Genomic DNA, 24471 nt, shown 5'->3' with positions numbered 1-24471 from the left:
CGCGGTGTCCATTCCACTTGAGGCCGCAAACTCAGGGTCCCTCTCACATACCTAGAGCTGAGAGAAGCCTCCTCTTGAGGTGCTTGTGGTAAGGTGGTATTCCTCTGGAGTCGAAGCCAGGGACTAACCTCTCATCTCGAGTTGATTCTTGGTCCACGGAGCTCTTTCGTGTTGCTACAGTGACCTCAGGATGCCTCTAGCCTTGAAACAGTGTTCTTGGGGTTTCTCTGGAGTGCCATCAAGGAAATCAAGGCTCCTTTCATGTGTGATGTGCAACACGGAATTGCTCTGCACGCAGTGCTGGGGAATCGGGCCTCATCTCGCGGCGAGGGGGAAGTCTCATGGTTTTTCTCGAGTTGCGGCGGGAACCTGGGGTATATTCTCGAGTTACGACGGGGATGGCCCTTCCACCCACGTGTTTCTTCAGCGACGTCAGGACTCCTCCCTACTTGCGAGGGACAACTCGGGATTCTCCTCGAGGCTTGGCAGGGCAATTGGGACGCCTCTCCAGCTGAGGCGGGAGACCAAGTGTACCTTTCCACGTGCCACAGGAATCCTGGGACTCCTATCAAGTTTCACGAGGAGTCAGGCATCGCCTCCTTTGGAGGCACTGATCTCCGCATACCTCTGGAGTTTTCAAAGGATGTGAGGCTATGGGTCGCGATGAGGTGGGGAACTAAGTCTTTCTCTGTGCTCTCCACAGGGGATTCAGACATCCTTTCGTCCTGGGAGATGCAAGACGAGCCTGCATTGAAGTCACTGCAGGGATATCCGGCCTTATTTCGAGTCAGGGCATCGCGGTGTCCATTCCACTTGAGGCCGCAAACTCAGGGTCCCTCTCACATACCTAGAGCTGAGAGAAGCCTCCTCTTGAGGTGCTTGTGGTAAGGTGGTATTCCTCTGGAGACGAATCCAGGGACTAACCTCTCTTTTCGAGTTGATTTTTGGTCCACAGAGTTCTTTCGTGTTGCTACAGTGACCTCAGGATCCCTCTATCCTTGAAACAGTGTTCTTGGGGTTTCTCTGGAGTGCCATCAAGGAAATCAAGGCTCCTTTCATGTGTGATGTGCAAGACAGAATTGCTCTGCATGCAGTACAGGGGAATCGGGCCTCATGTCGCGGCGAGGGGGAAGTCTCATGGTTTTTCTCGAGTTGCGGCGGGAACCTGGGGTATATTCTCGAGTTACGACGGGGATGGCCCTTCCACCCACGTGTTTCTTCAGCGACGTCAGGACTCCTGCCTAGTTGCGAGACACAACTCGGGATTCTCCTCGAGGCTTGGCAAGGCAATTGGGACGCCTCTCCAGCTGAGGCAGGAGACCAAGGGTCCCTTTCCACGTGCCACAGGAATCCTGGGACTCCTATCAAGTTTCACGAGGAGTCAGGCATCGTCTCCTTTGGAGGCACTGATCTCCGCGTACCTCTGGAGTTTTCAAAGGATGTGAGGCCTCCGGTCGCGATGAGGTGGGGAACTAGGTCTTTCTCTGTGGTCTCCACAGGGGATTCAGACATCCTTTCATCTTGGGAGATGCAAGACGAGCCTGCATTCAAGTCACTGCAGAGATATCCAGCCTTATTTCGCGTCAGGGCATCGCGGTGTCCATTCCACTTGAGGCCGCAAACTCAGGGTCCCTCTCACATACCTAGAGCTGAGAGAAGCCTCCTCTTGAGGTGCTTGTGGTAAGGTGGTATTCCTCTGGAGTCGAAGCCAGGGACTAACCTCTCATCTCGAGTTGATTTTTGGCCCACGGAGCTCTTTCGTGTTTCTACAGTGACCTCAGCATCCCTCTAGCCTTGAAACAGTGTTCTTGGGGTTTCTCTGGAGTGCCATCAAGGAAATCAAGGCTCCTTTCATGTGTGATGTGCAACACAGAATTGCTCTGCACGCAGTGCAGGGGAATCGGGCCTCATCTCGCGGCGAGGGGGAAGTCTCATGGTTTTTCTCGAGTTGCGGCGGGAACCTGGGGTATATTCTCGAGTTACGACGGGGATGGCCCTTCCACCCACGTGTTTCTTCAGCGACGTCAGGACTCCTGCCTAGTTGCGAGGGACAACTCTGGATTCTCCTCGAGGCTTGGCAGGGCAATTGGGACGCCTCTCCAGCTGAGGCGGGAGACCAAGTGTCCCTTTCCAAGTGCCGTAGGAATCCTGGGACTCCTATCAAGTTTCACGAGGAGTCAGGCATCGTCTCCTTTGGAGGCACTGATCTCCGCGTACCTCTGGAGTTTTCAAAGAATGTGAGGCTATCGGTCGCGATGAGGTGGGGAACTAAGTCTTTCTCTGTGCTTTCCACAGGGGATTCAGACATCCTTTCATCCTGGGAGATGCAAGACGAGCCTGCATTGAAGTCACTGAAGGGATATCCGGCCTTATTTCGAGTCAGGGCATCGCGGTGTCCATTCCACTTGAGGCCGCAAAATCAGGGTCCCTCTCACATACCTAGAGCTGAGAGAAGCCTCCTCTTGAGGTGCTTGTGGTAAGGTGGTATTCCTCTGGAGACGAATCCAGGGACTAACCTCTCTTTCGAGTTGATTTTTGGTCCACAGAGTTCTTTCGTGTTGCTACAGTGACCTCAGGATCCCTCTATCCTTGAAACAGTGTTCTTGGGGTTTCTCTGGAGTGCCATCAAGGAAATCAAGGCTCCTTTCATGTGTGATGTGCAAGACGGAATTGCTCTGCACGCAGTATAGGGGAATCGGGCTTCATCTCGCATCGAGGGGGAAGTCTCATGGTTTTTCTCGAGTTGCGGCGGGAACCTGGGGTATATTCTCGAGTTAAGACGGGGATGGCCCTTCCACCCACGTGTTTGTTCAGCCACGTCAGGACTCCTGCCTAGTTGCGAGGGACAACTCGGGATTCTCCTCGAGGCTTGGCAGGGCAATTGGAACGCCTCTCCAGCTGAGGCGGGAGACCAAGGGTCCCTTTCCACGTGCCACAAGAATCCTGGGACTCCTATCAGTGTTTCACGAGGAGTCAGGCATCGTCTCCTTTGGAGGCACAGATCTCCGCGTACCTCTGGAGTTTTCAAAGGATGTGAGGCCTCCGGTCGCGATGAGGTGGGGAACTAGGTCTTTCTCTGTGGTCTCCACAGGGGATTCAGACATCCTTTCTTCTTGGGAGATGCAAGACGAGCCTGCATTCCAGTCACTGCAGGGATATCCGGCCTTATTTCGAGTCAGGGCATCGCGGTGTCCATTCCACTTGAGGCCGCAAACTCAGGGTCCCTCTCACATACCTAGAGCTGAGAGAAGCCTCCTCTTGAGGTGCTTGTGGTAAGGTGGTATTCCTCTGGAGTCGAAGCCAGGGACTAACCTCTCATCTCGAGTTGATTTTTGGCCCACGGAGCTCTTTCGTGTTGCTACAGTGACCTCAGGATCCCTCTAGCCTTGAAACAGTGTTCTTGGGGTTTCTCTGGAGTGCCATCAAGGAAATCAAGGCTCCTTTCATGTGTGATGTGCAACACAGAATTGCCCTGCACGCAGTGCAGGGGAATCGGGCCTCATCTCGCGGCGAGGGGGAAGTCTCATGGTTTTTCTCGAGTTGCGGCGGGAACCTGGGGTATATTCTCGAGTTACGACGGGGATGGCCCTTCCACCCACGTGTTTCTTCAGCGACGTCAGGACTCCTGCCTACTTGCGAGGGACAACTCGGGATTCTCCTCGAGGCTTGGCAGGGCAATTGGGACGCCTCTCCAGCTGAGGCGGGAGACCAAGTGTACCTTTCCACGTGCCACAGGAATCCTGGGACTCCTATCAAGTTTCACGAGGAGTCAGGCGTCGTCTCCTTTGGAGGCACTGATCTCCGCATACCTCTGGAGTTTTCAAAGGATGTGAGGCTATGGGTCGCGATGAGGTGGGGAACTAAGTCTTTCTCTGTGCTTTCCACAGAGGATTCAGACAACCTTTCGTCCTGGGAGATGCAAGACGAGCCTGCATTGAAGTCACTGCAGGGATATCCGGCCTTATTTCGAGTCAGGGCATCGCGGTGTCCATTCCACTTGAGGCCGCAAACTCAGGGTCCCTCTCACATACCTAGAGCTGAGAGAAGCCTCCTCTTGAGGTGCTTGTGGTAAGGTGGTATTCCTCTGGAGACGAATCCAGGGACTAACCTCTCTTTTCGAGTTGATTTTTGGTCCACAGAGTTCTTTCGTGTTGCTACAGTGACCTCAGGATCCCTCTATCCTTGAAACAGTGTTCTTGGGATTTCTCTGGAGTGCCATCAAGGAAATCAAGGCTCCTTTCATGCGTGATGTGCAAGACAGAATTGCTCTGCATGCAGTACAGGGGAATCGGGCCTCATCTCGCGGCGAGGGGGAAGTCTCATGGTTTTTCTCGAGTTGCGGCGGGAACCTGGGGTATATTCTCGAGTTACGACGGGGATGGCCCTTCCACCCACGTGTTTCTTCAGCGACGTCAGGACTCCTGCCTACTTGCGAGGGACAACTCGGGATTCTCCTCGAGGCTTGGCAGGGCAATTGGGACGCCTCTCCAGCTGAGGCGGGAGACCAAGGGTCCCTTTCCACGTTCCACAGGAATCCTGGGTCTCCTATCAAGTTTCACGAGGAGTCAGGCATCGTCTCCTTTGGAGGCACTGATCTCCGCATACCTCTGGAGTTTTCAAAGGATTTGAGGCCTCCTGTTGCGATGAGGTGGGGAACTAGGTCTTTGTCTGTGGTCTCCACAGGGGATTCAGACACCCTTTCGTCTTGGGAGATGCAAGACGAGCCTGCATTCCAGTCACTGCAGGGATATCCGGCCTTATTTCGAGTCAGGGCATCGCGGTGTCCATTCCACTTGAGGCCGCAAACTCAGGGTCCCTCTCACATACCTAGAGCTGAGAGAAGCCTCCTCTTGAGGTGCTTGTGGTAAGGTGGTATTCCTCTGGAGTCGAAGCCAGGTACTAACCTCTCATCTCAAGTTGATTTTTGGCCCACGGAGCTCTTTCGTGTTGCTACAGTCACCTCAGGATCCCTCTAGCCTTGAAACAGTGTTCTTGGGTTTTCTCTGGAGTGCCATCAAGGAAATCAAGGCTCCTTTCATGTGTGATGTGCAACACAGAATTGCTCTGCACGCAGTGCAGGGGAATCGGGCCTCATCTCGCGGCGAGGGGGAAGTCTCATGGTTTTTCTCGAGTTGCGGCGGGAACCTGGGGTATATTCTCGAGTTACGACGGGGATGGCCCTTCCACCCACGTGTTTCTTCAGCGACGTCAGGACTCCTGCCTAGTTGCGAGGGACAACTCTGGATTCTCCTCGAGGCTTGGCAGGGCAATTGGGACGCCTCTCCAGCTGAGGCGGGAGACCAAGTGTCCCTTTCCAAGTGCCGCAGGAATCCTGGGACTCCTATCAAGTTTCACGAGGAGTCAGGCATCGTCTCCTTTGGAGGCACTGATCTCCGCGTACCTCTTTAGTTTTCAAAGAATGTGAGGCTATCGGTCGCGATGAGGTGGGGAACTAAGTCTTTCTCTGTGCTTTCCACAGGGGATTCAGACATCCTTTCATCTTGGGAGATGCAAGACGAGCCTGCATTGAAGTCACTGCAGGGATATCCGGCCTTATTTCGAGTCAGGGCATCGCGGTGTCCATTCCACTTGAGGCCGCAAAATCAGGGTCCCTCTCACATACCTAGAGCTGAGAGAAGCCTCCTCTTGAGGTGCTTGTGGTAAGGTGGTATTCCTCTGGAGACGAATCCAGGGACTAACCTCTCTTTTCGAGTTGATTTTTGGTCCACAGAGTTCTTTCGTGTTGCTACAGTGACCTCAGGATCCCTCTATCCTTGAAACAGTGTTCTTGGGGTTTCTCTGGAGTGCCATCAAGGAAATCAAGGCTCCTTTCATGTGTGATGTGCAAGACGGAATTGCTCTGCACGCAGTACAGGGGAATCGGGCCTCATCTCGCATCGAGGGGGAAGTCTCATGGTTTTTCTCGAGTTGCGGCGGGAACCTGGGGTATATTCTCGAGTTACGACGGGGATGGCCCTTCCACCCACGTGTTTCTTCAGCCACGTCAGGACTCCTGCCTAGTTGCGAGGGACAACTCGGGATTCTCCTCGAGGCTTGGCAGGGCAATTGGAACGCCTCTCCAGCTGAGGCGGGAGACCAAGGGTCCCTTTCCACGTGCCACAAGAATCCTGGGACTCCTATCAGTGTTTCACGAGGAGTCAGGCATCGTCTCCTTTGGAGGCACAGATCTCCGCGTACCTCTGGAGTTTTCAAAGGATGTGAGGCCTCCGGTCGCGATGAGGTGGGGAACTAGGTCTTTCTCTGTGGTCTCCACAGGGGATTCAGACATCCTTTCTTCTTGGGAGATGCAAGACGAGCCTGCATTCAAGTCACTGCAGGGATATCCGGCCTTATTTCGAGTCAGGGCATCGCGGTGTCCATTCCACTTGAGGCCGCAAACTCAGGATCCCTCTCACATACCTAGAGCTGAGAGAAGCCTCCTCTTGAGGTGCTTGTGGTAAGGTGGTATTCCTCTGGAGTCGAAGCCAGGGACTAACCTCTCATCTCGAGTTGATTTTTGGTCCACGGAGCTCTTTCGTGTTGCTACAGTGACCTCAGGATCCCTCTATCCTTGAAATAGTGTTCTTGGGGTTTCTCTGGAGTGCCATCAAGGAAATCAAGGCTCCTTTCATGTGTGATGCGCAACACGGAATTGCTCTGCACGCAGTGCAGGGGAATCGGGCCTCATCTCGCGGCGAGGGGGAAGTCTCATGGTTTTTCTCGAGTTGCGGCGGGAACCTGGGGTATATTCTCGAGTTACGACGGGGATGGCCCTTCCACACACGTATTTGTTCAGCCATGTCAGGACTCTTGCCTAGTTGCGAGACACAACTCGGGATTCTCCTCGAGGCTTGGCAAGGCAATTGGGACGCCTCTCCAGCTGAGGCAGGAGACCAAGGGTCCCTTTCCACGTGCCACAGGAATCCTGGGACTCCTATCAAGTTTCACGAGGAGTCAGGCATCGTCTCCTTTGGAGGCACTGATCTCCGCGTACCTCTGGAGTTTTCAAAGGATGTGAGGCCTCCGGTCGCGATGAGGTGGGGAACTAGGTCTTTCTCTGTGGTCTCCACAGGGGATTCAGACATCCTTTCATCTTGGGAGATGCAAGACGAGCCTGCATTCAAGTCACTGCAGAGATATCCAGCCTTATTTCGCGTCAGGGCATCGCGGTGTCCATTCCACTTGAGGCCGCAAACTCAGGGTCCCTCTCACATACCTAGAGCTGAGAGAAGCCTCCTCTTGAGGTGCTTGTGGTAAGGTGGTATTCCTCTGGAGTCGAAGCCAGGGACTAACCTCTCATCTCGAGTTGATTTTTGGCCCACGGAGCTCTTTCGTGTTTCTACAGTGACCTCAGCATCCCTCTAGCCTTGAAACAGTGTTCTTGGGGTTTCTCTGGAGTGCCATGAAGGAAATCAAGGCTCCTTTCATGTGTGATGTGCAACACAGAATTGCTCTGCACGCAGTGCAGGGGAATCGGGCCTCATCTCGCGGCGAGGGGGAAGTCTCATGGTTTTTCTCGAGTTGCGGCGGGAACCTGGGGTATATTCTCGAGTTACGACGGGGATGGCCCTTCCACCCACGTGTTTCTTCAGCGACGTCAGGACTCCTGCCTAGTTGCGAGGGACAACTCTGGATTCTCCTCGAGGCTTGGCAGGGCAATTGGGACGCCTCTCCAGCTGAGGCGGGAGACCAAGTGTCCCTTTCCAAGTGCCGTAGGAATCCTGGGACTCCTATCAAGTTTCACGAGGAGTCAGGCATCGTCTCCTTTGGAGGCACTGATCTCCGCGTACCTCTGGAGTTTTCAAAGAATGTGAGGCTATCGGTCGCGATGAGGTGGGGAACTAAGTCTTTCTCTGTGGTCTCCACAGGGGATTCAGACATCCTTTCATCCTGGGAGATGCAAGACGAGCCTGCATTGAAGTCACTGAAGGGATATCCGGCCTTATTTCGAGTCAGGGCATCGCGGTGTCCATTCCACTTGAGGCCGCAAAATCAGGGTCCCTCTCACATACCTAGAGCTGAGAGAAGCCTCCTCTTGAGGTGCTTGTGGTAAGGTGGTATTCCTCTGGAGACGAATCCAGGGACTAACCTCTCTTTCGAGTTGATTTTTGGTCCACAGAGTTCTTTCGTGTTGCTACAGTGACCTCAGGATCCCTCTATCCTTGAAACAGTGTTCTTGGGGTTTCTCTGGAGTGCCATCAAGGAAATCAAGGCTCCTTTCATGTGTGATGTGCAAGACGGAATTGCTCTGCACGCAGTACAGGGGAATCGGGCTTCATCTCGCATCGAGGGGGAAGTCTCATGGTTTTTCTCGAGTTGCGGCGGGAACCTGGGGTATATTCTCGAGTTAAGACGGGGATGGCCCTTCCACCCACGTGTTTGTTCAGCCACGTCAGGACTCCTGCCTAGTTGCGAGGGACAACTCGGGATTCTCCTCGAGGCTTGGCAGGGCAATTGGAACGCCTCTCCAGCTGAGGCGGGAGACCAAGGGTCCCTTTCCACGTGCCACAAGAATCCTGGGACTCCTATCAGTGTTTCACGAGGAGTCAGGCATCGTCTCCTTTGGAGGCACAGATCTCCGCGTACCTCTGGAGTTTTCAAAGGATGTGAGGCCTCCGGTCGCGATGAGGTGGGGAACTAGGTCTTTCTCTGTGGTCTCCACAGGGGATTCAGACATCCTTTCTTCTTGGGAGATGCAAGACGAGCCTGCATTCCAGTCACTGCAGGGATATCCGGCCTTATTTCGAGTCAGGGCATCGCGGTGTCCATTCCACTTGAGGCCGCAAACTCAGGGTCCCTCTCACATACCTAGAGCTGAGAGAAGCCTCCTCTTGAGGTGCTTGTGGTAAGGTGGTATTCCTCTGGAGTCGAAGCCAGGGACTAACCTCTCATCTCGAGTTGATTTTTGGCCCACGGAGCTCTTTCGTGTTGCTACAGTGACCTCAGGATCCCTCTAGCCTTGAAACAGTGTTCTTGGGGTTTCTCTGGAGTGCCATCAAGGAAATCAAGGCTCCTTTCATGTGTGATGTGCAACACGGAATTGCTCTGCACGCAGTGCAGGGGAATCGGGCCTCATCTCGCGGCGAGGGGGAAGTCTCATGGTTTTTCTCGAGTTGCGGCGGGAACCTGGGGTATATTCTCGAGTTACGACGGGGATGGCCCTTCCACCCACGTGTTTCTTCAGCGACGTCAGGACTCCTGCCTACTTGCGAGGGACAACTCGGGATTCTCCTCGAGGCTTGGCAGGGCAATTGGGACGCCTCTCCAGCTGAGGCGGGAGACCAAGTGTACCTTTCCACGTGCCACAGGAATCCTGGGACTCCTATCAAGTTTCACGAGGAGTCAGGCGTCGTCTCCTTTGGAGGCACTGATCTCCGCATACCTCTGGAGTTTTCAAAGGATGTGAGGCTATGGGTCGCGATGAGGTGGGGAACTAAGTCTTTCTCTGTGCTTTCCACAGAGGATTCAGACAACCTTTCGTCCTGGGAGATGCAAGACGAGCCTGCATTGAAGTCACTGCAGGGATATCCGGCCTTATTTCGAGTCAGGGCATCGCGGTGTCCATTCCACTTGAGGCCGCAAACTCAGGGTCCCTCTCACATACCTAGAGCTGAGAGAAGCCTCCTCTTGAGGTGCTTGTGGTAAGGTGGTATTCCTCTGGAGACGAATCCAGGGACTAACCTCTCTTTTCGAGTTGATTTTTGGTCCACAGAGTTCTTTCGTGTTGCTACAGTGACCTCAGGATCCCTCTATCCTTGAAACAGTGTTCTTGGGATTTCTCTGGAGTGCCATCAAGGAAATCAAGGCTCCTTTCATGCGTGATGTGCAAGACAGAATTGCTCTGCATGCAGTACAGGGGAATCGGGCCTCATCTCGCGGCGAGGGGGAAGTCTCATGGTTTTTCTCGAGTTGCGGCGGGAACCTGGGGTATATTCTCGAGTTACGACGGGGATGGCCCTTCCACCCACGTGTTTCTTCAGCGACGTCAGGACTCCTGCCTAGTTGCGAGGGACAACTCTGGATTCTCCGCGAGGCTTGGCAGGGCAATTGGGACGCCTCTCCAGCTGAGGCGGGAGACCAAGGGTCCCTTTCCACGTTCCACAGGAATCCTGGGTCTCCTATCAAGTTTCACGAGGAGTCAGGCATCGTCTCCTTTGGAGGCACTGATCTCCGCATACCTCTGGAGTTTTCAAAGGATTTGAGGCCTCCTGTTGCGATGAGGTGGGGAACTAGGTCTTTGTCTGTGGTCTCCACAGGGGATTCAGACACCCTTTCGTCTTGGGAGATGCAAGACGAGCCTGCATTCCAGTCACTGCAGGGATATCCGGCCTTATTTCGAGTCAGGGCATCGCGGTGTCCATTCCACTTGAGGCCGCAAACTCAGGGTCCCTCTCACATACCTAGAGCTGAGAGAAGCCTCCTCTTGAGGTGCTTGTGGTAAGGTGGTATTCCTCTGGAGTCGAAGCCAGGTACTAACCTCTCATCTCAAGTTGATTTTTGGCCCACGGAGCTCTTTCGTGTTGCTACAGTCACCTCAGGATCCCTCTAGCCTTGAAACAGTGTTCTTGGGTTTTCTCTGGAGTGCCATCAAGGAAATCAAGGCTCCTTTCATGTGTGATGTGCAACACAGAATTGCTCTGCACGCAGTGCAGGGGAATCGGGCCTCATCTCGCGGCGAGGGGGAAGTCTCATGGTTTTTCTCGAGTTGCGGCGGGAACCTGGGGTATATTCTCGAGTTACGACGGGGATGGCCCTTCCACCCACGTGTTTCTTCAGCGACGTCAGGACTCCTGCCTAGTTGCGAGGGACAACTCTGGATTCTCCTCGAGGCTTGGCAGGGCAATTGGGACGCCTCTCCAGCTGAGGCGGGAGACCAAGTGTCCCTTTCCAAGTGCCGCAGGAATCCTGGGACTCCTATCAAGTTTCACGAGGAGTCAGGCATCGTCTCCTTTGGAGGCACTGATCTCCGCGTACCTCTTTAGTTTTCAAAGAATGTGAGGCTATCGGTCGCGATGAGGTGGGGAACTAAGTCTTTCTCTGTGCTTTCCACAGGGGATTCAGACATCCTTTCATCTTGGGAGATGCAAGACGAGCCTGCATTGAAGTCACTGCAGGGATATCCGGCCTTATTTCGAGTCAGGGCATCGCGGTGTCCATTCCACTTGAGGCCGCAAAATCAGGGTCCCTCTCACATACCTAGAGCTGAGAGAAGCCTCCTCTTGAGGTGCTTGTGGTAAGGTGGTATTCCTCTGGAGACGAATCCAGGGACTAACCTCTCTTTTCGAGTTGATTTTTGGTCCACAGAGTTCTTTCGTGTTGCTACAGTGACCTCAGGATCCCTCTATCCTTGAAACAGTGTTCTTGGGGTTTCTCTGGAGTGCCATCAAGGAAATCAAGGCTCCTTTCATGTGTGATGTGCAAGACGGAATTGCTCTGCACGCAGTACAGGGGAATCGGGCCTCATCTCGCATCGAGGGGGAAGTCTCATGGTTTTTCTCGAGTTGCGGCGGGAACCTGGGGTATATTCTCGAGTTACGACGGGGATGGCCCTTCCACCCACGTGTTTCTTCAGCCACGTCAGGACTCCTGCCTAGTTGCGAGGGACAACTCGGGATTCTCCTCGAGGCTTGGCAGGGCAATTGGAACGCCTCTCCAGCTGAGGCGGGAGACCAAGGGTCCCTTTCCACGTGCCACAAGAATCCTGGGACTCCTATCAGTGTTTCACGAGGAGTCAGGCATCGTCTCCTTTGGAGGCACAGATCTCCGCGTACCTCTGGAGTTTTCAAAGGATGTGAGGCCTCCGGTCGCGATGAGGTGGGGAACTAGGTCTTTCTCTGTGGTCTCCACAGGGGATTCAGACATCCTTTCTTCTTGGGAGATGCAAGACGAGCCTGCATTCAAGTCACTGCAGGGATATCCGGCCTTATTTCGAGTCAGGGCATCGCGGTGTCCATTCCACTTGAGGCCGCAAACTCAGGATCCCTCTCACATACCTAGAGCTGAGAGAAGCCTCCTCTTGAGGTGCTTGTGGTAAGGTGGTATTCCTCAGGAGTCGAAGCCAGGGACTAACCTCTCATCTCGTGTTGATTCTTGGTCCACGGAGCTCTTTCGTGTTGCTACAGTGACCTCAGGATCCCTCTAGCCTTGAAACAGTGTTCTTGGGGTTTCTCTGGAGTGCCATGAAGGAAATCAAGGCTCCTTTCATGTGTGATGTGCAACACAGAATTGCTCTGCACGCAGTGCAGGGGAATCGGGCCTGATCTCGCGGCGAGGGGGAAGTCTCATGGTTTTTCTCGAGTTGCGGCGGGAACCTGGGGTATATTCTCGAGTTACGACGGGGATGGCCCTTCCACACACGTGTTTCTTCAGCGACGTCAGGACTCCTGCCTAGATGCGAGGGACAACTCGGGATTCTCCTCGAGGCTTTGCAGGGCAATTGGGACGCCTCTCCAGCTGAGACGGGAGACCAAGGGTCCCTTTCCACGTGCCACAGGAATCCTGGGACTCCTATCAAGTTTCATGAGGAGTCAGGCATCGTCTCCTTTGGAGGCACTGATCTCCGCATACCTCTGGAGTTTTCAAAGGATTTGAGGCCTCCTGTCGCGATGAGGTGGGGAACTAGGTCTTTCTCTGTGGTCTCCACAGGGGATTCAGACACCCTTTCGTCTTGGGAGATGCAAGACGAGCCTGCATTCCAGTCACTGCAGGGATATCCGGCCTTATTTTGAGTCAGGGCATCGCGGTGTCCATTCCACTTGAGGCTGCAAACTCAGGGTCCCTCTCACATACCTAGAGCTGAGAGAAGCCTCCTCTTGAGGTGCTTGTGGTAAGGTGGTATTCCTCTGGAGTCGAAGCCAGGGACTAACCTCTCATCTCGAGTTGATTTTTGGCCCACGGAGCTCTTTCGTGTTGCTACAGTGACCTCAGGATCCCTCTAGCCTTGAAACAGTGTTCTTGGGGTTTCTCTGGAGTGCCATCAAGGAAATCAAGGCTCCTTTCATGTGTGATGTGCAACACGGAAATGCTCTGCACGCAGTGCAGGGGAATCGGGCCTCATCTCGCGGCGAGGGGGAAGTCTCATGGTTTTTCTCGAGTTGCGGCGGGAACCTGGGGTATATTCTCGAGTTACGACGGGGATGGCCCTTCCACCCAAGTGTTTCTTCAGCGACGTCAGGACTCCTGCCTACTTGCGAGGGACAACTCGGGATTCTCCTCGAGGCTTGGCAGGGCAATTGGGACGCCTCTCCAGCTGAGGCGGGAGACCAAGTGTACCTTTCCACGTGCCACAGGAATCCTGGGACTCCTATCAAGTTTCACGAGGAGTCAGGCGTCGTCTCCTTTGGAGGCACTGATCTCCGCATACCTCTGGAGTTTTCAAAGGATGTGAGGCTATGGGTCGCGATGAGGTGGGGAACTAAGTCTTTCTCTGTGCTTTCTACAGGGGATTCAGACACCCTTTCGTCTTGGGAGATGCAAGACGAGCCTGCATTGAAGTCACTGCAGGGATATCCGGCCTTATTTCGAGTCAGGGCATCGCGGTGTCCATTCCACTTGAGGCCGCAAACTCAGGGTCCCTCTCACATACCTAGAGCTGAGAGAAGCCTCCTCTTGAGGTGCTTGTGGTAAGGTGGTATTCCTCTGGAGACGAATCCAGGGACTAACCTCTCTTTTCGAGTTGATTTTTGGTCCACAGAGTTCTTTCGTGTTGCTACAGTGACCTCAGGATCCCTCTATCCTTGAAACAGTGTTCTTGGGGTTTCTCTGGAGTGCCATCAAGGAAATCAAGGCTCCTTTCATGTGTGATGTGCAAGACGGAATTGCTCTGCACGCAGTACAGGGGAATCGGGCCTCATCTCGCATCGAGGGGGAAGTCTCATGGTTTTGCTCGAGTTGCGGCGGGAACCTGGGGTATATTCTCGAGTTACGATGGGTATGGCCCTTCCACCCACGTGTTTGTTCAGCCACGTCAGGACTCCTGCCTAGTTGCGAGGGACAACTCTGGATTCTCCTCGAGGCTTGGCAGGGCAATTGGGACGCCTCTCCAGCTGAGGCGGGAGACCAAGGGTCCCTTTCCACGTGCCACAAGAATCCTGGGACTCCTATCAAGTTTCACGAGGAGTCAGGCATCGTCTCCTTTGGAGGCACTGATCTCCGCGTACCTCTGGAGTTTTCAAAGGATGTGAGGCCTCCGGTCGCGATGAGGTGGGGAACTAGGTGTTTCTCTGTGGTCTCCACAGGGGATTCAGACATCCTTTCTTCTTGGGAGATGCAAGACGAGCCTGCATTCAAGTCACTGCAGGGATATCCGGCCTTATTTCGAGTCAGGGCATCGCGGTGTCCATTCCACTTGAAGCCGCAAACTCAGGATCCCTCTCACATACCTAGAGCTGAGAGAAGCCTCCTCTTGAGGTGCTTGTGGTAAGGTGGTATTCCTCAGTAGTCAAAGCCAGGGACTAACCTCTCATCTCGTGTTGATTCTTGGTCCACGGAGCTCTTTCGTGTTGCTACAGTGACTTCAGGATCCCTCTAGCCTTGAAACAGTGTTCTTGGGGTTTCTCTGGAGTGCCATCAAGGAAATCAAGGCTCCTTTCATGTGTGATGGGCAAAACGGAATTGCTCTGCACGCAGTGCAGGGGAATCGGGCCTCATCTCGCGGCGAGGGGGAAGTCTCATGGTTTTTCTCGAGTTGCGGCGGGAACCTGGGGTATATTCTCGAGTTACGACGGGGATGGCCCTTCCACACACGTGTGTGTTCAGCCATGTCAGGACTCCTGCCTAGTTGCGAGGGACAACTCGGGATTCTCCTCGAGGCTTTGCAGGGCAATTGGGACGCCTCTCCAGCTGAGACGGGAGACCAAGGGTCCCTTTCCACGTGCCACAGGAATCCTGGGTCTCCTATCAAGTTTCACGAGGAGTCAGGCATCGTCTCCTTTGGAGGCACTGATCTCCGCGTACCTCTGGAGTTTTCAAAGGATTTGAGGCCTCCTGTCGCGATGAGGTGGGGAAATAGGTCTTTCTCTGTGGTCTCCACAGGGGATTCAGACACCCTTTCGTCTTGGGAGATGCAAGACGAGCCTGCATTCAAGTCACTGCAGGGATATCCGGCCTTATTTCGAGTCAGGGCATCGCGGTGTCCATTCCACTTGAGGCCGCAAACTCAGGGTCCCTCTCACATACATAGAGCTGAGAGAAGCCTCCTCTTGAGGTGCTTGTGGTAAGGTGGTATTCCTCTGGAGTCGAAGCCAGGGACTAACCTCTCATCTCGAGTTGATTTTTGGCCCACGGAGCTCTTTCGTGTTGCTACAGTGACCTCAGGATCCCTCTAGCCTTGAAACAGTGTTCTTGGGGTTTCTCTGGAGTGTCAAGGAAATCAAGGCTCCTTTCATGTGTGATGTGCAACACGGAATGGCTCTGCACGCAGTGCAGGGGAATCGGGCCTCATCTCGCGGCGAGGTGGAAGTCTCATGGTTTTTCTCGAGTTGCGGCGGGAACCTGGGGTATATTCTCGAGTTACGACGGGGATGGCCCTTCCACCCACGTGTTTTTTCAGCGACGTCAGGACTCCTGCCTAGTTGCGAGGGACAACTCTGGATTCTCCTCGAGGCTTGGCAGGGCAATTGGGACGCCTCTCCAGCTGAGACGGGAGACCAAGTGTCCCTTTCCAAGTGCCACAGGAATCCTGGGACTCCTATCAAGTTTCACGAGGAGTCAGGCGTCGTCTCCTTTGGAGGCACTGATCTCCGCGTACCTCTGGAGTTTTCAAAGGATGTGAGGCCTGCGGTCGCGATGAGGTGGGGAACTAGGTGTTTCTCTGTGGTCTCCACAGGGGATTCAGACATCCTTTCTTCTTGGGAGATGCAAGACGAGCCTGCATTCAAGTCACTGCAGTGATATCTGGCCTTATTTCGAGTCAGGGCATCGCGGTGTCCATTCCACGTGAGGCCGCAAACTCAGGATCCCTCTCACATACCTAGAGCTGAGAGAAGCCTCCTCTTGAGGTGCTTGTGGTAAGGTGGTATTCCTCAGGAGTCGAAGCCAGGGACTAACCTCTCATCTCGTGTTGATTCTTGGTCCACGGAGCTCTTTCGTGTTGCTACAGTGACCTCAGGATCCCTCTAGCCTAGAAACAGTGTTCTTGGGGTTTCTCTGGAGTGCCATTAAGGAAATCAAGGCTCCTTTCATGTGTGATGGGCAACACGGAATTGCTCTGCACGCAGTGCAGTGGAATCGGGCCTCATCTCGCAGCGAGGGGGAAGTCTCATGGTTTTTCTCGAGTTGCGGCGGGAACCTGGGGTATTTTCTCGAGTTACGACGGGGATGGCCCTTCCACCCACGTGTGTGTTCTGCCATGTCAGGACTCCTGCCTAGTTGCGAGGGACAACTCGGGATTCTCCTCGAGGCTTTGCAGGGCAATTGGGACGCCTCTCCAGCTGAGACGGGAGACCAAGTATCCCTTTCCACGTGCCACAGGAATCCTGGGTCTCCTATCAAGTTTCACGAGGAGTCAGGCATCGTCTCCTTTGGAGGCACTGATCTCCGCATACCTCTGGAGTTTTCAAAGGATTTGAGGCCTCCTGTCGCGATGAAGTGGGGAACTAGGTCTTTCTCTGTGGTCTCCACAGGGGAATCAGACACCCTTTCGTCTTGGGAGATGCAAGACGAGCCTGCATTCAAGTCACTGCAGGGATATCCGGCCTTATTTCGAGTCAGGGCATCGCGGTGTCCATTCCACTTGAGGCCGCAAACTCAGGGTCCCTCTCACATACCTAGAGCTGAGAGAAGCCTCCTCTTGAGGTGCTTGTGGTAAGGTGGTATTCCTCTGGAGTCGAAGCCACGGACTAACCTATCATCTCGAGTTGATTTTTGGTCCACGGAGCTCTTTCGTGTTGCTACAGTGACCTCAGGATCCCTCTAGCCTTGAAACAGTGTTCTTGGGGTTTCTCTGGAGTGCCATGAAGGAAATCAAGGCTCCTTTCATGTGTGATGTGCAACACAGAATTGCTCTGCACGCAGTGCAAGGGAATCGGACCTCATCTCGCGGCGAGGGGGAAGTCTCATGGTTTTTCTCGAGTTGCGGCGGGAACCTGGGGTATATTCTCGAGTTACGACGGGGATGGCCCTTCCACACACGTGTTTGTTCAGCCACGTCAGGACTCTTGCCTAGTTGCGAGACACAACTCGGGATTCTCCTCGAGGCTTGGCAAGGCAATTGGGACGCCTCTCTAGCTGAGGCGGGAGACCAAGGGTCCCTTTCCACGTGCCACAGGAATCCTGGGACTCCTATCAAGTTTCACGAGGAGTCAGGCATCGTCTCCTTTGGAGGCACTGATCTCCGCGTACCTCTGGAGTTTTCAAAGGATGTGAGGCTATCTGTCGCGATGAGGTGGGGAACTAAGTCTTTCTCTGTGCTTTCCACAGGGGATTTAGACATCCTTTCGTCCTGGGAGATGCAAGACGAGCCTGCATTGAAGTCACTGCAGGGATATCCGGGCTTATTTCGAGTCAGGGCATCGCGGTGTCCATTCCACTTGAGGCCGCAAACTCAGGGTCCCTCTCACATACCTAGAGCTGAGAGAAGCCTCCTCTTGAGGTGCTTGTGGTAAGGTGGTATTCCTCTGGAGACGAATCCAGGGACTAACCTCTCTTTTCGAGTTGATTTTTGGTCCACAGAGTTCTTTCGTGTTGCTACAGTGACCTCAGGATCCCTCTATCCTTGAAACAGTGTTCTTGGGGTTTCTCTGGAGTGCCATCAAGGAAATCAAGGCTCCTTTCATGTGTGATGTGCAACACGGAATTGCTCTGCACGCAGTACAGGGGAATCGGGCCTCATCTCGCATCGAGGGGGAAGTCTCATGGTTTTTCTCGAGTTGCGGCAGGAACCTGGGGTATATTCTCGAGTTACGACGGGGATGGCCCTTCCACCCACGTGTTTGTTCAGCCACGTCAGGACTCCTGCCTAGTTGCGAGGGACAACTCGGGATTCTCCTCGAGGCTTGGCAGGGCAATTGGAACGCCTCTCCAGCTGAGGCGGGAGACCAAGGGTCCCTTTCCACGTGCCACAAGAATCCTGGGACTCCTATCAAGTTTCACGAGGAGTCAGGCATCGTCTCCTTTGGAGGCACTGATCTCCGCGTACCTCTGGAGTTTTCAAAGGATGTGAGGCCTCCGGTCGCGATGAGGTGGGGAACAAGGTGTTTCTCTGTGGTCTCCACAGGGGATTCAGACATCCTTTCTTCTTGGGAGATGCAAGACGAGCCTGCATTCAAGTCACTGCAGGGATATCCGGCCGTATTTCGAGTCAGGGCATCGCGGTGTCCATTCCACTTGAGGCCGCAAACTCAGGATCCCTCTCACATACCTAGAGCTGAGAGAAGCCTCCTCTTGAGGTGCTTGTGGTAAGGTGGTATTCCTCAGGAGTCGAAGCCAGGGACTAACCTCTCATCTCGTGTTGATTCTTGGTCCACGGAGCTCTTTCGTGTTTCTACAGTGACCTCAGGATCCCTCTAGCCTTGAAACAGTGTTCTTGGGGTTTCTCTGGAGTGCCATCAAGGAAATCAAGGCTCCTTTCATGTGTGATGTGCAACTCGGAATTGCTCTGCACGCAGTGCAGGGGAATCGGGCCTCATCTCGCGGAGAGGGGGAAGTCTCATGGTTTTTCTCGAGTTGCGGCGGGAACCTGGGGTATATTCTCGAGTTACGACGGGGATGACCCTTCTACCCACGTGTTTCTTCAGCGACGTCAGGACTCCTGCCTAGTTGCGAGGGACAACTCGGGATTCTCCTCGAGGCTTTGCAGGGCAATTGGGACGCCTCTCCAGCTGAGACGGGAGACCAAGGGTCCCTTTCCACGTGCCACAGGAATCCTGGGTCTCCTATCAAGTTTCACGAGGAGTCAGGCATCGTCTCCTTTGAAGGCACTGATCTCCGCATACCTCTGGTGTTTTCAAAGGATTTGAGGCCTCCTGTCGCGATGAGGTGGGGAACTAGGTCTTTCTCTGTGGTCTCCACAGGGGATTCAGACACCCTTTCGTCTTGGGAGATGCAAGACGAGCCTGCATTCCAGTCACTGCAGGGATATACGGCCTTATTTCGACTCGGCATCGCGGTGTCCATTCCACTTGAGGCCGCAAACTTAGGGTCCCTCTCACATACCTAGAGCTGAGAGAAGCCTCCTCTTGAGGTGCTTGTGGTAAGGTGGTATTCCTCTGGAGTCGAAGCCAGGGACAAACCTCTCATCTCGAGTTGATTTTTGGTCCACGGAGCTCTTTCGTGTTGCTACAGTGACCTCAGGATCCCTCTAGCCTTGAAACAGTGTTCTTGGGGTTTCTCTGGAGTGCCATGAAGGAAATCAAGGCTCCTTTCATGTGTGATGTGCAACACAGAATTGCACTGCACGCAGTGCAGGGGAATCGGGCCTCATCTCGCGGCGAGGGGGACGTCTCATGGTTTTTCTCGAGTTGCGGCGGGAACCTGGGGTATATTCTCGAGTTACGACGGGGATGGCCCTTCCACCCACGTGTTTCTTCAGCCACGTCAGGACTCCTGCCTAGTTGCGAGGGACAACTCGGGATTCTCCTCGAGGCTTGGCAGGGCAATTGGAACGCCTCTCCAGCTGAGGCGGGAGACCAAGAGTCCCTTTCCACGTGCCACAAGAATCCTGGGACTCCTATCAAGTTTCACGAGGAGTCAGGCATCGTCTCCTTTGGAGGCACTGATCTCCGCGTACCTCTGGAGTTTTCAAAGGATGTGAGGCCTCCGGTCGCGATGAGGTGGGGCACTAGGTGTTTCTCTGTGGTCTCCACAGGGGATTCAGACATCCTTTCTTCTTGGGAGATGCAAGACGAGCCTGCATTCAAGTCACTGCAGGGATATCCGGCCTTATTTCGAGTCAGGGCATCGCGGTGTCCATTCCACGTGAGGCCGCAAACTCAGGGTCCCTCTCACATACCTAGAGCTGAGAGAAGCCTCCTCTTGAGGTGCTTGTGGTAAGGTGGTATTCCTCTGGAGTCGAAGCCAGGGACTAACCTCTCATCTCGAGTTGATTTTTGGTCCACGGAGCTCTTTCGTGTTGCTACAGTGACCTCAGGATCCCTCTAGCCTTGAAACAGTGTTCTTGGGGTTTCTCTGGAGTGCCATGAAGGAAATCAAGGCTCCTTTCATGTGTCATGTGCAACACAGAATTGCTCCGCACGCAGTGCAGGGGAATCGGGCCTCATCTCGTGGCGAGGGGGAAGTCTCATGGTTTTTCTCGAGTTGCGGCGGGAACCTGGGGTATATTCTCGAGTTACGACGGGGATGGCCCTTCCACCCACGTGTTTCTTCAGCGACGTCAGGACTCCTGCCTAGTTGCGAGACACAACTCTGGATTCTCCTCGAGGCTTGGCAGGGCAATTGGGACGCCTCTCCAGCTGAGACGGGAGACCAAGGGTCCCTTTCCACGTGCCACAGGAATCCTGGGTCTCCTATCAAGTTTCACGAGGAGTCAGGCATCGTCTCCTTTGGAGGCACTGATCTCCGCATACCTCTGGAGTTTTCAAAGGATTTGACGCCTCCTGTCGCGATGAGGTGGGGAACTAGGTCTTTGTCTGTGGTCTCCACAGGGGATTCAGACACCCTTTCGTCTTGGGAGATGCAAGACGAGCCTGCATTCAAGTCACGGCAGGGATATCTGGCCTTATTTCGAGTCAGGGCATCGCGGTGTCCATTCCACTTGAGGCCGCAAACTCAGGATCCCTCTCACATACCTAGAGCTGAGAGAAGCCTCCTCTTGAGGTGCTTGTGGTAAGGTGGTATTCCTCTGGAGTCGAAGCCAGGGACTAACCTCTCATCTCGAGTTGATTTTTGGTCCACGGAGCTCTTTCGTGTTGCTACAGTGACCTCAGGATCCCTCTAGCCTTGAAACAGTGTTCTTGGGGTTTCTCTGGAGTGTCATGAAGGAAATCAAGGCTCCTTTCATGTGTCATGTGCAACACAGAATTGCTCTGCACGCAGTGCAGGGGAATCGGGCCTCATCTCGCGGCGAGGGGGAAGTCTCATGGTTTTTCTCGAGTTGCGGCGGGAACCTGGGGTATATTCTCGAGTTACGACGGGGATGGCCCTTCCACACACGTGTTTGTTCAGCCACGTCAGGACTCCTGCCTAGTTCCGAGGGACAACTCGGGATTCTCCTCGAGGCTTGGCAAGGCAATTGGGACGCCTCTCCAGCTGAGGCGGGAGACCAAGGGTCCCTTTCCACGTGCCACAGGAATCCTGGGACTCCTATCAAGTTTCACGAGGAGTCAGGCATCGTCTCCTTTGGAGGCACTGATCTCCGCGTACCTCTGGAGTTTTCAAAGGATGTGAGGCCTCCTGTCGCGATGAGGTGGGGAACTAGGTCTTTCTCTGTGGTCTCCACAGGGGATTCAGACATCCTTTCGTCCTGGGAGATGCAAGACGAGCCTGCATTGAAGTCACTGCAGGGATATCCAGCCTTATTTCGAGTCAGGGCATCGCGGTGTCCATTCCACTTGAGGCCGCAAACTCAGGGTCCCTCTCACATACCTAGAGCTGAGAGAAGCCTCCTCTTGAGGTGCTTGTGGTAAGGTGGTATTCCTCTGGAGACGAATCCAGGGACTAACCTCTCTTTTCGAGTTGATTTTTGGTCCACAGAGTTCTTTCGTGTTGCTACAGTGACCTCAGGATCCCTCTATCCTTGAAACAGTGTTCTTGGGGTTTCTCTGGAGTGCCATCAAGGAAATCAAGGCTCCTTTCATGTGTGATGTGCAAGACGGAATTGCTCTGCACGCAGTACAGGGGAATCGGGCCTCATCTCGCATCGAGGGGGAAGTCTCATGGTTTTTCTCGAGTTGCGGCGGGAACCTGGGGTATATTCTCGAGTTACGACGGGGATGGCCCTTCCACCCACGTGTTTGTTCAGCCACGTCAGGACTCCTGCCTAGTTGCGAGGGACAACTCGGGATTCTCCTCGAGGCTTGGCAGGGCAATTGGAACGCCTCTCCAGCTGAGGCGGGAGACCAAGGGTCCCTTTCCACGTGCCACAAGAATCCTGGGACTCCTATCAAGTTTCACGAGGAGTCAGGCATCGTCTCCTTTGGAGGCACTGATCTCCGCGTACCTCTGGAGTTTTCAAAGGATGTGAGGCCTGCGGTCGCAATGAGGTGGGGAACTAGGTCTTTCTCTGTGGTCTCCACAGGGGATTCAGACATCCTTTCTTCTTGGAGATGCAAGACGAGCCTGCATTGAAGTCACTGCAGGGATATCCGGCCTTATTTCGAGTCAGGGCATCGCGGTGTCCATTCCACTTGAGGCCGCAAACTCAGGATCCCTCTCACATACCTAGAGCTGAGAGAAGCCTTCTCTTGAGGTGCTTGTGGTAAGGTGGTATTCCTCAGGGTTCGAAGCCAGGGACTAACCTCTCATCTCGTGTTGATTCTTGGTCCACGGAGCTCTTTCGTGTTGCTACAGTGACCTCAGGATCCCTCTAGCCTTGAAACAGTGTTCTTGGGGTTTCTCAGGAGTGCCATCAAGGAAATCAAGGCTGCTTTCATGTGTGATGTGCAACACGGAATTGCTCTGCACGCAGTGCAGGGGAATCGGGCCTCATCTCGCGGCGAGGGGGAAGTCTCATGGTTTTTCTCGAGTTGCAGCGGGAACCTGGGGTATATTCTCGAGTTACGACGGGGATGGCCCTTCCACACACGTGTGTGTTCAGCCATGTCAGGACTCCTGCCTAGTTGCGAGGGACATCTCGGGATTCTCCTCGAGGCTTTGCAGGGCAATTGGGACGCCTCTCCAGCTGAGGCGGGAAACCAAGGGTCCCTTTCCACGTGCCACAGGAATTCTGGGTCTCCTATCAAGTTTCACGAGGAGTCAGGCCTCGTCTCCTTTGGAGGCACTGATCTCCGCATACCTCTGGAGTTTTCAAAGGATTTGAGGCCTCCTGTCGCGATGAGGTGGGGAACTAGGTCTTTCTCTGTGGTCTCCACAGGGGATTCAGACACCCTTTCGTCTTGGGAGATGCAAGACGAGCCTGCATTGAAGTCACTGCAGGGATATCCGGCCTTATTTCGAGTCAGGGCATCGTGGTGTCCATTCCACTTGAGGCCGCAAACTCAGGGTCCCTCTCACATACCTAGAGCTGAGAGAAGCCTCCTCTTGAGGTGCTTGTGGTAAGGTGGTATTCCTCTGGAGTCGAAGCCAGGGACTAACCTCTCATCTCGAGTTGATTTTTGGTCCACGGAGCTATTTCGTGTTGCTACAGTGACCTCAGGATCCCTCTAGCCTTGAAACAGTGTTCTTGGGGTTTCTCTGGAGTGCCATCAAGGAAATCAAGGCTCCTTTAATGTGTGATGTGCAACACAGAATTGCTCTGCACGCAGTGCAGGGGAATCGGGCCTCATCTCGCGGCGAGGGGGAAGTCTCATGGTTTTTCTCGAGTTGCGGCGGGAACCTGGGGTATATTCTCGAGTTACGACGGGGATGGCCCTTCCACACACGTGTTTGTTCAGCCACGTCAGGACTCCTGCCTAGTTGCGAGACACAACTCGGGATTCTCCTCGAGGCTTGGCAAGGCAATTGGGACGCCTCTCCAGCTGAGGCGGGAGACTAAGGGTCCCTTTCTTTGTGCCACAGGAATACTGGGACTCCTATCAAGTTTCACGAGGAGTCAGGCATCGTCTCCTTTGGAGGCACTGATCTCCGCGGACCTCTGGAGTTTTCAAAGGATGTGAGGCCTCCGGTCGCGATGAGGTGGGGAACTAGGTCTTTCTCTGTGGTCTCCACAGGGGATTCAGACATCCTTTCGTCCTGGGAGATGCAAGACGAGCCTGCATTGAAGTCACTGCAGGGATATCCGGCCTTATTTCGAGTCAGGGCATCGCGGTGTCCATTCCACTTGAGGCCGCAAACTCAGGGTCCCTCTCACATGCCTAGAGCTGAGAGAAGCCTCCTCTTGAGGTGCTTGTGGTAAGGTGGTATTCCTCTGGAGACGAATCCAGGGACTAACCTCTCTTTTCGAGTTGATTTTTGGTCCACAGAGTTCTTTCGTGTTGCTACAGTGACCTCAGGATCCCTCTATCCTTGAAACAGTGTTCTTGGGGTTTCTCTGGAGTGCCATGAAGGAAATCAAGGCTCCTTTCATGTGTGATGTGCAGGACGGAATTGCTCTGCACGCAGTACAGGGGAATCGGGCCTCATCTAGCATCGAGGGGGAAGTCTCATGGTTTTTCTCGAGTTGCGGCGGGAACCTGGGGTATATTCTCGAGTTACTATGGGGATGGCCCTTCCACCCACGTGTTTGTTCAGCCACGTCAGGACTCCTGCCTAGTTGCGAGGGACAATTCGGGATTCTCCTCGAGGCTTGGCAGGGCAATTGGAACGCCTCTCCAGCTGAGGCGGGAGACCAAGGATCCCTTTCCACGTGCCACAAAATCCTGGGACTCCTATCAAGTTTCACGAGGAGTCAGGCATCGT

Source organism: Cervus elaphus, chromosome 22 (assembly GCF_910594005.1).
Source record: "Cervus elaphus chromosome 22, mCerEla1.1, whole genome shotgun sequence".
NCBI lineage: Eukaryota > Metazoa > Chordata > Mammalia > Artiodactyla > Cervidae > Cervus > Cervus elaphus.
This window is presented reverse-complemented; position numbering follows the sequence as displayed.